At 40.2% G+C, this 12,674-nt stretch overlaps 1 protein-coding gene across 11 annotated transcripts in view; it reads right to left on the bottom strand.

The window, feature by feature from the left end:
* Positions 1–12,674, bottom strand: part of BBX (BBX high mobility group box domain containing) — a 288,912-nt gene that overhangs the window by 198,341 nt on the left and 77,897 nt on the right. The window contains exon 1 of one of the 11 annotated variants that reach the window (XM_043892968.1): positions 11,720–11,968. The exons of the other annotated variants lie outside the window; for them this stretch is intronic. The gene's annotated coding sequence lies outside the window, so the exon portion shown is untranslated. Of the gene's footprint in view, positions 1–11,719; positions 11,969–12,674 lie in introns of those variants that run through there. 11 annotated transcript variants of the gene reach the window in all.

The following is a 12,674-nucleotide window of genomic DNA, read 5'->3' as shown; positions in this document are numbered from 1 at the left end:
ATACATCCATCCATCCATACATACATACAAACATAAGTAAATAAAATTTTTAAAAAAGGAAATTAAAATCTTAAGGGGATGTTCTCTGACCACAACAGAATCAAATTAGAAATCATTAGCAGAAAGAGTAACAGGAATACTCTTTGACACCTGAAAACTAACAATATAAATAATCCATGAATCAAAAGTCTCAAGGAAAATTTTTTGAAAAATACACTGAACTGAATGAAGATGAAAATATAACCCATCAAGATTTGTGGGAACTAGCAAAAGCAGTGCTGAGAGGGGAATGAGTAGCACCAAATGCTTTTATTTTTGGAAAAGGAAATCTTTCAAATCAGTAATTTAAACTCTCACCTCAAGAATCTTGAAAAAGATCCAAATAAACCCAAATAAGCAGAAATTAAGGAAACAACAAAGAGAAGAAATCAATGATATTAAAAATAGAAAAATGATTTTGGTATTACCTTAATACCAAAACCAGACAAAGATAATATCAAAAAAGAAAACTTCACATCAATATCCCTCATTAGCATAGATGCAAGAATCCTCAACAAAATACTAACAAACAGAATTCAACAATATATAAAAAGAATTCTATAATATAACCAGAGACTTAATGCAAGGATAGTTCAATATTCAAAAATCAATTAATATAATCCACCATATTAACAGATAAAAAGAGAAAAATCATATGATCATATCCATTGATTCAGAAAAAATATTCAACAAAATTCAACATCCATTCATGACTAAAAAAAACAAAACTTTAAGTAAAAAGAATCAAGGAGGATTTCTTCGTTTGATGAAGAGAATCTAAAAAGAACCTACAGCTAACATTATAACACCAACGTATTAAATCCCTTTTTTCCTAAGATCAGCAACAGGCAAAAATATCCACTTTCATTACTCTTATTATATAGAGCTCTAAGTTCCGCCAGCGCAGTAAATCAAGGAAAGGAAATAAAAGGTCTATGCTGTATTTAGTCACTCAGTCATGCCTGATTCTTTGTGACCCCATGGACTGTAGCCTACCAGGCTCCTCTGTCCAGAGGGATTCTCCCAGCAAGAATACTGGAATGTGTTGCTCTGCCCTCCTCCAGGGGAGCTTTCCAATCCAGGGATCAAACTCAGGTCTCCTGCATTGCAGGTGGATTCTTTACCAAATGAACTACCTGGGAAGCTCTGAAAAATAATATAGTTCTGAAAAAAGAAATAAAACTATCCCTGTTTGCAGAAGATGTAATTGTCTATATGGAAAATCCCAAGGAATCTACAAAAACAATTTTTAAAATGAATACATGAATTTATAAGGTCAAAAGATACAAGTTCAACATACAGAAATCAATTATATTTTTATGTATGAACAATGAACATATGGACATCAAAATTAACATTTTTAGATACTAGAAGTAAACATGTAGACAACATAATTAAAAATATAATACCATTTACAATACTTTTTAAAATGAAGTGAAAAGTGAAAGTGTTAGTCACCCAGTCACATACGACTCTTTGAGACGCCATGGACTGTAGCCCACCAGGCTGTGCCCACAGAATTCGCCAGGCAAGAATACTGGAGTGGGTTGTCAAGCCCTTCTCCAGGGGATCTTCCTAACTCAGGGATTGAACCCAGGTCTTCTGTATTGCAGGCAGATTTTTTACCACCTGAGCCACCAAATAGTTTTTAAAATGAAGTAATTAATTATAAATCTAATAAAAACATATCCAATGCATGTATGCTGAAAAGTACAAAATGCTGATAAAAAAAATAATCAAAGATCTTATGAAGAGATACGCTGTGTTCAAGAAATGGAATACCAAACATAATACAAAATGTAAATTCTCCCCACACTGATATGCAGATTTAACACAATTCCTTAAAAATAAATTCTCAGCAAGATTTTTGAAAATGCAGTGGAGACAAGATTAGTCTGGGCTTCATACAAAGTCTAGAACTTTCTGTATAAAGTCTATTCTAGTTCTTTCAGAACTAGAATAAACTGTTTTAGATTAGTTAAAATAATTTTGAAAAAGAAGAATGAAGTGTGAAAAAATCAGCCTATCTGATTTCAAGACTTTATATGTAGCTACAGTAATTATCAAGAATGTATGATATTGCTGGAGACGCAGACACAACAGATCAGTGATGCAGAATGGAGAAGCAGAAACAGATCCACTTAAATACACCTACCTTTTTTCTGACCAAGGCACAAAAGCAACTCAACAGACGAAGGGTGGCCTTTCTAAACCAACGGTGCTGGAGCAACTGGGCACCCAGAGCAAAGAAAGGACCTCAACCCAAGAAACACACTTCACACAAAAATTAACTCACAATGACTCATGAACTTAAAAGTAAAACCCAAAACCATGAAGCTCTCAGAGAAGAAAATTAGAAAGGCTTCAGAATACAGGGGCTAGGTGAACAGTTCCTGGACTTGACAACAGAAACACAGTCCATAAAAGGAAAAACTGATCAAATGAATCCCAACAAACTTCAAAACTTTTGCTCTGCCAAATACTCTACAAAGAAGATGAAAATATAAGGTACAGACAGGGATGAAATACACGCCAACCACATATTTGACAACTATTAACTGGAATATATAAAGAACTCCCAGAACACAGCAGTAAAAAAAGCAAAAATTCCAATTAATAAACAGATGAAATTTACCCTTAAACAATGCAGGGGTTAGGGGATGCTCACCCCTCTTCTCCCAAGAACAATTAAAAATTGTGTGTAACTTTACAGTCAACCCTTCATGGTTTCAACCAACCACAGATCATGTAATACTGCGAAACATATTTACTGGAAAAGAATTCCATGTTTTAGTGGACCTGTGCAGTTCAAACCCATATTGTTAAAGAGTCAACTGTACTGATGCACTCACAACTTGCATTTATCTCCAGAGAATTATGCTGAATGAAAAAGTCAATCTCAAAAGACTACTTACTATATGACTTTATTTCTATAAACATGCTAAAGTAACAAAATTAGACAAATGGGGAGCAGATTAGCAATTGCGAGCAATTATAGAAGGGGAGGGAGCAAGAGGAAAGTGGATGTGACAATACAAAAAGCAACACAGAGATCCTTGAGGAGACGGAAATGTTCTACATGTTGGCTGTATATATGTTGATACTCTGGCTGTGATATTTTATCAGTTTTGCAAGATGTTATCACTAGGGGAACATGAATAAAACGTACATGGGATCTCCTGATATAATTTCCAATAACTGCACATGAATCGACAATTATCTTGAAATAAGTTTACTTAAAAAAACTATATAGCAATAACAAATAAAAAGCAGGTGAGCAGTATGTACTTCATGTTCTCAATCCTTCGGTGATGGGTCTCCTTGCAAGGCCTTGGACGAGGGTTACCAAGCCAGCTTCTACCCTCACTCTACACTCCTCCTTGGCCAACATCACTCATTCTGGAGGCAATTACCTTATGCCAATGACTGCCACATTTGTATTTCAAGCCAATTCGTCTCCTCTGAAGTCCGGCCAAGAGACCTGCTTCCCTTGGGGCTGCCCCTGTTTCAGTAGCTGTCACTGTATCATGCAATGCACCGGAAGCTACTGTTACCATGTGGTTTCCTCTGTCTCACTCTCACACATCCACTCAATCATAAAGCACTGCTAATTCAAGTTCCCAAACACAACACAAAATCAGTCCACTTCTCATCTTCACTGCTCCACCTGGTCTAAACTACTACTAAGCCACTGATCCCTTGACTAAAGACTTTGGCATCCCTGCCTGTGCCTCTCTCAAAAGCACCCCTTCTGCAGCAACCAAACCGATCTGGACAAAAAGTAAATATGAACGGCTCACTCTCTAGCTGAAAACCTTTCCATTTTACACACTGGGCTTGGGATATAATCTCAAAGCACACAAAAATCTCGCATATCCTAATTTCCACCTGAATGATTCTACCTTTTTTGCTCTTTTCTAAAATCCAGTTATAATATTCTTCTAGTTTCTCCTAGACATCCTGCTCTTTCTCACCTCAGGCCCACTGCATTTCCTCCCACCACCCCCAGCCCAGTCTACCTAATTATCTATTCATCGGGTCTTATCCATTACTTCTTCCAAGATGGGTTTTCCTGAATCTTCAGATAAGGATAGGTCCCTTATTGAATAATGAAAGAGATACCTATACAACTTGAAATAAATCTAATTAAAGGGTTTCAATATTTTTAAAAATCAAATAATTCTAAGATTTATGCAAAGATAATATCAAAGGTATAAATAACACATTTCAATACACAAGTCATATATATTTGCTTTGGTGGATTATTTAATTTAGACCTAGATACAGATACACTTTTAGACCTAGATACACTTTTACATTCATTTTCTTTGGACCTTTCTAAATATGAAATACAGTAATAATAATGCTTTTAGTAAGAAGCTTTGTCATTCATAGTCAAACTATGACTGTGATCTCAGATTTCTGGTCTGCAGAACTGTGAGAAATAAATGTTTGTTGTTTATAAGCCACTCAGTCTGTGATATTCTGTCATAGTACCCTGAACTGACTAAGATGGAAAACTGGTACTGACAGCGTGGTACTGCTATAACCAATACCTAAAATGTGGAGTGGCTTTGGAATGGAGAGTAATAGGTAGAGGCTGGAAGAGTTTTGAAGTGCAGGCTAGAAAAAGCCTACATGACAGTGAACAGACCATTAAAAGCTATCCAGGTGAGGGCTCAGAAGAAGAGAAGAGCCGCAGAGAAAGCCTCAATCTTCTAGAGAATTCCGAAGTGGCCTTGAACAGAATGCTGGTGGAAAGATGGGACAGTAAAGGCCATTCTGATGAGATCTCGAATGGAAATGAGGAGCCTGTTATTGGAAACTGAAGGCAAGGCAATCCTTCTTAAAAAGTGGAAAAGAACGTGGCTAAATTGTGCTCATGTGTGAGTGTTTTATGGAAGACAGAACTTGTGGTTCTATCCTGTGGAAGATAGACATATCCAACAAAAAACTGGCTATTTGGCTGAAATTTTGTTCTAAGCAAAATGCTCCCTGGAATATTACAGTAAAACATGAAGAAGAAAGAATGACAAAGACAGAATTTGTAATCAAAAAAGAAGCAGAAATTTAAAATTTGGAAAACTCGCAGCTTATTCTTTGTACAAAACACGAGCAAGCATGTTTGAGAGACCACTAACGGTGGGGCCAAGAAAGTTTTTGATGAGAAGATGAGTATGTGTGTGAACCGGAGACTGAATCAGCCACCTCAGCAACTGCAACTGGAATCCAAGGGGAAAGAGACAGGAACAAATAAAGACTGGTTGTCAGACTTCTTGAAATTCCATAGCACTGTTCTGCTTCAAACGTGTGATACTTAAGACAAGATAAGGACTTCCCTAGTGGAGCAGTGGGCAGACATCGGCAGTGTCTCCACCTGCCAATGCAGGAGACACGGGTTCACTCCCGGGTCCGGGAAGATTCTACATATTAGAGAGCAATTAAGCCCGTGTGCCACAACTACCAAGTCTGAGCTCTAGGAACCCTGAACTACAACTAATGACCCTGGGCCGCAACTACTGAAGTCCGTGCACCTAGAGCCTCTGCTCCCCCACCGCAATGAGAAGCCCACGCACCACGGCTCGGAAGTAGCCCCCAGCTCTCTGAAACTAGAGAAAGCTTGTGTGCAGCAAGAAAGACCCCGCCCGCCAAAAGTAAATTCATGCTTTTTTAAACAGACAAGGTGATTCACAGATCACCAGTTTCAAAAGCGGGAAGGGCATCACCTAGGTTTCAACAAGTCAGAAGACTCCCAGCCAAAGCCATGGGAGCCAGACCCCTCCCCAGCAGAGCTGTTGGGAAGCAGCTATCTTCATCAAGATCTCCAAGAATGGAGCCTTTATTTGGAGCTACAGGCACAAGACCCAAGCAGAGGGCAAGCAAAGAAGGCCAACACAGAGACCTCCACGGGAGCAACACTCAGCAAAGCGGTGGGGAAGGGATGCAAGTTCCCTCGACTCTAAACCAGCAGAGCCACAGGGACTATTCCTGCCTGAGAGGGATGCTGCGGGGATGCGCTCAGCAAAGCTACGGAGGCAGGGAGGCTCTCGCGTGTCCAGTAAGAGGGCCCATGTTAAGTGGGCCTGGCAAGCAGAGCATCAAGTGTAAGATTATTCTTGAGACAAGATTTAAGGCTGTTTGCCCTGTTGGGTTCTGACTTGCTTACGGTTTTCTTTCCTATTGCTCCCTCTTAGAGTGGGAGTGTTTAACTCTCTGCCCATCCCACCACTGCTGGTGAAGCACATAGTTTGTTTGATTTCACAGGCTCACAACTAAAGGTGAATTTGCCCCAGATGACTCACTCCTTGAATCTCACTCATACTTGACGTAGATCATATTTAGATGAGACTTTGGAATTTAGATTGTTGAGTCAGTGCTGGAACCAGTGAAGATGCTGGGGCTACTGGGATGGTATGAATGCATTCTGCATGTAAGAAATTCATGAATTTTGGGGAGGCAGCAGTAGAATGCTGTGGTCTAAATGTTGGTGTTTTCCCCCACCCCAAATAGATGTGCTGAAATCCTAATACCCAACGTGATACTATTAGGAGGTGGGGCCTTTGGAAGGTAACAAGTCATGAGGCTTGAGTCCTCATGAATAGAATTAGTGCCCTTTAATTGGCCATTTGGGGCTTCCTAGGTGGCTCAGTGGCTAAGAATTCACCTGCAATGCAGGAGATGTAGGAGATGCAGGTTCAATCCCTGGAGGAGGGCATGGCAACCCACTCCAGTATTCTTGCCTGGAGAATCCCGTGGGCAGAGGAGCCTAGCGGGCTACAGTCCATAGGGCTGCAAAGAGTCAGAAATGACTGAAGCAACTGAGCATGCATGCACAACTGGCCATTCTGTCATGGGAGGATACGAGAAGCCGGCAGTCCAGAGGAGGGCCTTCATCTGGCCACGCTGGCACCCTCATTCTGGACTGCCAAACTCCAGGACTATGAGAAATAAATGTTTTTTACTTATAAGCCACCTGGTCTGTGGTATTTTGTTACAACAACCTGAAGAGACCAAGACAGACTTATTCATTATGAGTAATTCAGCAACCAATGCACTATTTTCTTGCAATTCTTCTTTGCCTTTTTATGGGCTTTAAGGACAACTTCACACACAGACACACACACACACACACACACTCAGCAGTTAAGTTTGCTGTGTAAAAAGCCACACATGTTTTGTAAATAAATACCTACAATTTGAACCTAAAGTTTAAATTTCTTTCTAAAATTTGCTAAGCTTGACTTTGGTCTCTTAATAATGATAAAATCAACAATAAAGGAAAAAACTTAGCAAAATAACCATTGGGATATGCCATGTAAAAAGAAATTTTTATGAAGCTTTAGAAAATATATGTCTATAAGCTCTTTCTGAATAGTAATTTAGAAAGGTTAGGGTTTAGATCTTTACGTTTTAAAATTCTACAACAGGAAGTATTGAATCTCTATTTCCCAATTTCATGTTTTTTTTTTTCAATATCCCATGTTGATATAAAACTACACATGGACACTTTGAATTGAGTACTACTCAAGAAATTAACTAATTCCTCTAGTAATCATACCTTCATCTATTTGTCATATTACAGTTTTCAACTGTGCTTCTGTATAGTTCATATATACTGGTTCATAGTTCTTTACACATTTACATCCTCATCTCCTCTTAAAAAACCTAGTTACAAGCAGCATTATGAAGCATAAAAATAAAGAATGGGTCATGAGAATGGATTTCAGACTATGAGATAAGAATAGCCATGTAAAAACACAACCACTATTAATTGATGTAAAATATGCCTACAAAATAGGAACTTGGGACTACTGAGTAGGTTTGCAAAGGAAGCCAGGGATGCTCCAAAAGTGCAGCTTCCCAAGGGGTTCAGAGGTGGTGGTTCAGTTGCTAAGTCGTGTCCGACTCCTGCGACCCTGTGGACCGCAGCCTGCCAGGCTCCTCTGTCCGTGGGATTCTCCAGGCAAGAACACCGGAGTAGGTTGCCATTTCCTCCTCCATCCGGGGTTTTACTGCTCCTCTTTTGCCAGCCTCAGGTGAATAAAGCTGGGTGTTTCCAAACTGTGAAGGAGGACATACAATCAAACCTATAATTACCGAAAGGCTGGAGGGGCAGGTTGGTCTGATTGACTAAATTTACTTATGAGGCCTTTTTGTTTCAACTACTGCTATTGCAAACCTTCCTAAGATGTATTAAGGAATACTTTCTTGCTTTAGGAAGTACAATATAGTGAACATAATTAAATCACTGCTGACCGCATAGGTCTTATCATACGGTAGGGTCAGCCTTGTGAGCATCAGTTTTCATTGGATCCTAATCAAGATGTGCACATTCAGGCTAAATGTATACAGACTGGCCCTAGGCTATTCATTCCTTGAGAGCTCCTCTCTTTTTAAAAAAAAACTCAATTTTTTAAAATCAATTTTTCAAGGGGGAGGAAAGGAGCTTATTTTCCTAAAAGTCAAAAACCACGAAAAATAAACCTGGTTATCCGAGCTTTTTACTCCATCACTGGAGCTTTTCTAAAGTAATAGGTATTCTTGAAAAATCTGTTCCATTTCAACAGTTTTAAGGAAATAAATGCCCGAGGGCAAAGCTGGGGAGACGAAAGGGAAAAATCCAATTCCTACGTGGAGAAGAAAACAACACTGAAGAAAGCTGAGCCATATCTGGGTATTTACTAAGTACATACTATGTACTAAATACACTGCTAAGCACTCTGGCTAGTGTTTGGTGTCTGGGTCTGTTTCTTCAACTGCAAAATTAAAAGTCAAGCTACATATGCCTTTCATTTAATATTCCCCACGCTGTAATGCAGTATGAACAACGTGACATTACTCTACCACAATCCACTGTGTATAAATATGGGTTGTGAAAAAACTTTCCAAGGGGAGTTAGGATGCCCAGACTCCTGAGAATACTATTCTCTGCAGTTCATTTAGAATGCTGGCTAGTCACTTTATTCCTCCTTTTATTGCTTTGGGCAGAACACTAAAGGAATAACAAAGCAAGAGTTGACTGGCCTATACGTTATGGGATTAAATATTAAATATCCCAAAAGAGACAGTGAAGCGTCCATGGAGGCTTTATTTCCTTTCCATTTTCTCTGAATTCTTATCCTGACAAGCGGCGTCAGCTCTTGGGGTCTGATCCGGAGCACCGGAGTCACCACCAGCAGAGCTGAGTCTGGGTTCCAGCCTTGAATGCGGCAAACTGGGATCCTGGACAAGTCACCTGCTCATCTGCAAAATATTTTCTTCCATTTCTGTCATTAAACAGGAAAGCCGTGACACATTCAACACATTTTCTTTTAAACAAAGATACACACAAATGGTTCAGGAGAATGCCCCCATGTATTTTGATTTTGGAAAGGCATTTGACCAAGTGTTGAATACAAACATTAAGACAGGCTGCACAGTCAAATGGGATCCTAACTTTGAACAGCAAACACCGAGTGATGAATCAGAAGAAATGATGGGAAGATGGACTGAATTAAGATTAAATTTAACTGTGGATTCAAATGAATGGCCTAAATCACTCTTTAAAATCGCTGCTATATGCATAGAATATACTTCTGGCATCCAGTTCGAATATACCCCTTTCCCTGTATGAAGAACTGATTCATTGGGTTTCCTTCTTAGGTTTCCAAAGTATAAATGTAAACCCTGGTACTAGAGTGGAATTAAAAAAAAAAAAATGTATTACGCATAGAGGAGAAGAGGCCTGACTTAAGTACAGTTCATGTGAAGAAGAAGCTTGAGCTGACTTCGAGGTCAACGTGAGTCAACAGCGCGTTATGACTGCCAAAAGCACTAACATGAGCTTAGCCACCAACAACAGAAGTGTGATGTCCAGAACAAGAGAGGTACCGCTTTACCGTATTCTCTGCATCCTGAGCGGGGCACCGCACGTCTAGAATGGTGGGCTCTGTCCCCAGGACACCCTATGCAAGAGTGATCCTCACAAAACAAACGCAATTCCATCACAGGGAGTAGCCTGAATGGCAAGGGCCTAGGAGAAAAGCCCCCCGAGACGGAAAAACTAAGACTAGTTCTCTTGGAAAAGCTAAGCCTTGGGGAAGAGAGATTAAATATCTGATGAGCTGCTACAAGGTTCAGACCTAACCGAACACACAGCAGAGCAGACCCAGCGTCATACAAACAGCACCCAACACAGAACGGGCTGCTCCAGCGGCGGGGACAGTCAGGTAATGCAGCTGTTGTCAACTCAGGCTACACGTTAGGGCACACCTGGGACCTGTTTCAAATCTATCAATGCCCAGGCCCCACGCCCAGCCAATTAAAGCAGAATTCCTGGGGTTGGGCCTGGGCAAGGGGAGCTTCTGAAAGCTCTCCAGGGGTTTCTAACGTGAAGCTGCACTTGACAATGGGCAAGGTGAATACCGGGGTGGCCACCTGTCTGTGTGTGGGAGAGGACAGAGGGAATTCCTTCTCAGAAGCCTGTATTAGGTTTAACTTACTGACATCATCCCATATGACCATGAAGATTAGCTCTCTTTGCAAATATTTGAGAAGAAATAAAGTTTAAATGGCACCGTCTCTTAAGGAGAAGAATTTAGGTTGCATTATAATAGCTAGTCTTTTCTATTCATGAATAACGGTCTTCAGTGATTTAAGCATTACCATTTTTGTGGAGAAGAACAATAGTACTGGCATGTTTTATGTTGATAAATTTAAACAATTTAATTCCAAAATTTTGTAAAATAAATTTAAAATCAGCTAATAATATCAGCTAATAATATTAATATTAGCTAATAATAATAATATTCAAGTTTCTTTCATGACACAGTAATTCTTAAAATTAAGCAGGACCTCCTTCGTAGTCTGAATGAATTCTGTCACAAGTAGCTTATCCGATGTACATAATAAAATGTTCTCTTTTCCTACCTTAAATATTTTTCTAAAATATTTTATAACATAATAGCCTGCATTTTTTGTAACCAATATACAGTCCTCCACATTTCCTTCAGTGTTGGTTATATTTTTATTCTTAATCCTATTCTTCTGACCACTTAACAGATGCCACTGTTTAGACCACTAAACAGGCATTTATACACATTTCCTAACCTCCTTTGAAAAAGATACATCCAGAGCCTTCTGGTCTTAATACTGGTCTTGCAATCACTTGTAGTGGGTGGGGTTATGTGTCTAAATTTTAAATTTAGCCCTCCAGGCTTTTCCACTTAGATATAACATACCCTCTAAACTTTAAAACTTTCACTTTAGGTCACAAGTAAATCACCAACCATTTCCTTTTACTTTTGCCATCTGTCAATGCTCCAAATGAATCCGAAGCTTCGTCTAGGCTACTCCAAGTCTTTCTCATTAATCTCTGTCATCAGGTTTCTAAATAATGAGAGAAGTATGAAAGATCATCACCCTTGTTTACAACCACCACCAAAAGAGCCTGGTATAATGCTGTGGATTTGGATAGCTGGATTCGAGCTAAAGGAGAATCTCAGGAGTCCTGGTGTGGGGACCAAGCAGACAGTTAACATTTTACCAATAGCTGGCTAACTGTACCACGTTCCAAGTAACGACTGCCCTTTCTGCATCAAAACGCTAGAAAGAATTACGACCTTAGCGCCATCTGAGCAGCTGCTGGGCGGACAGTGTGCTCCCCAGCCCAGAGTCACCTTTGCATTTTTCAAGCACATACCTCTCACAGAAATGTTCAGTGCGGCAGTCTATAGAGCTGCTTATAACACCGGCACGATGTGACAACAAAATTCATGATGATTTTGCTTTTTCAGCCTGCCCCTTCCTTTTTTTTTTTAATTCTTCCCTCCTCCTCCATCCCCCAAAGAAAACCAAACCCACAATACTTCCACAAAACCTGACTCAGACTTATGAATATAATGCTTTCAGTGAAAGCTGACCAGCTTTACAGGAGAACAGCCTTCATGAGAAGCAGGAAGCTGATCTGAGCAGCAGAGAGAGCAGGGATGGGGCGGAGCAGAAAGGAACTCAGCTGGGGGAGAGCGAAGCACAGACAGTCCTGGCTAGTTCTAGTTACTTATTGACAGTTTCATCTTATAGCACAGATTTATGAGCAGGGTGAGCATCGGCCCTGCCATACCTTTTCTTTCTTTTACGAATCTCTGGCAATCTGGTAAACTATTACACAGGGGAAAGTGAGGCCTTACGGCCTTGCCAGAGCCCAGTTGCAGGGAAATGATGTAAGCTTCCCACCTCCCACCAGCCCCGCTCTGCCAATCCACCCCTACTCTGACCTGTTAGCATGCGCTCCCTGCCCCCCACAACCCCGTGACCCTGCCCTGGGCCTGTGGGGCCCCCGGCTCGCCTAGTTGCATCCTACTGTGCAGCAGAAAATATTTGCCAGGGGATAAGGGGTATTTTAGTTTTGAGAAAAGTCTTCAATGAAAAAGTAAATGCCTCTCTGTCTTAAAAAAAAAAAAATGCTGAGTCAATAAAAGCTAATCAGTCCCCAGGAGAAATAATATTACATAGGATGGAGGTAAGGAATGCAATTTTGCAAAAGGCAGCAGAAGGTATGATGTAGCAAAAGGTACAGTAATGGGAATTAGGAGACACGGGTTCTCCTATTCTAATACCACCTCAATGACCTTGAACAATTGGTTTAGTCTCTCTGG

This window comes from Cervus elaphus, chromosome 31 (assembly GCF_910594005.1).
Source record: "Cervus elaphus chromosome 31, mCerEla1.1, whole genome shotgun sequence".
NCBI lineage: Eukaryota > Metazoa > Chordata > Mammalia > Artiodactyla > Cervidae > Cervus > Cervus elaphus.
This window is presented reverse-complemented; position numbering and strand designations above follow the sequence as displayed.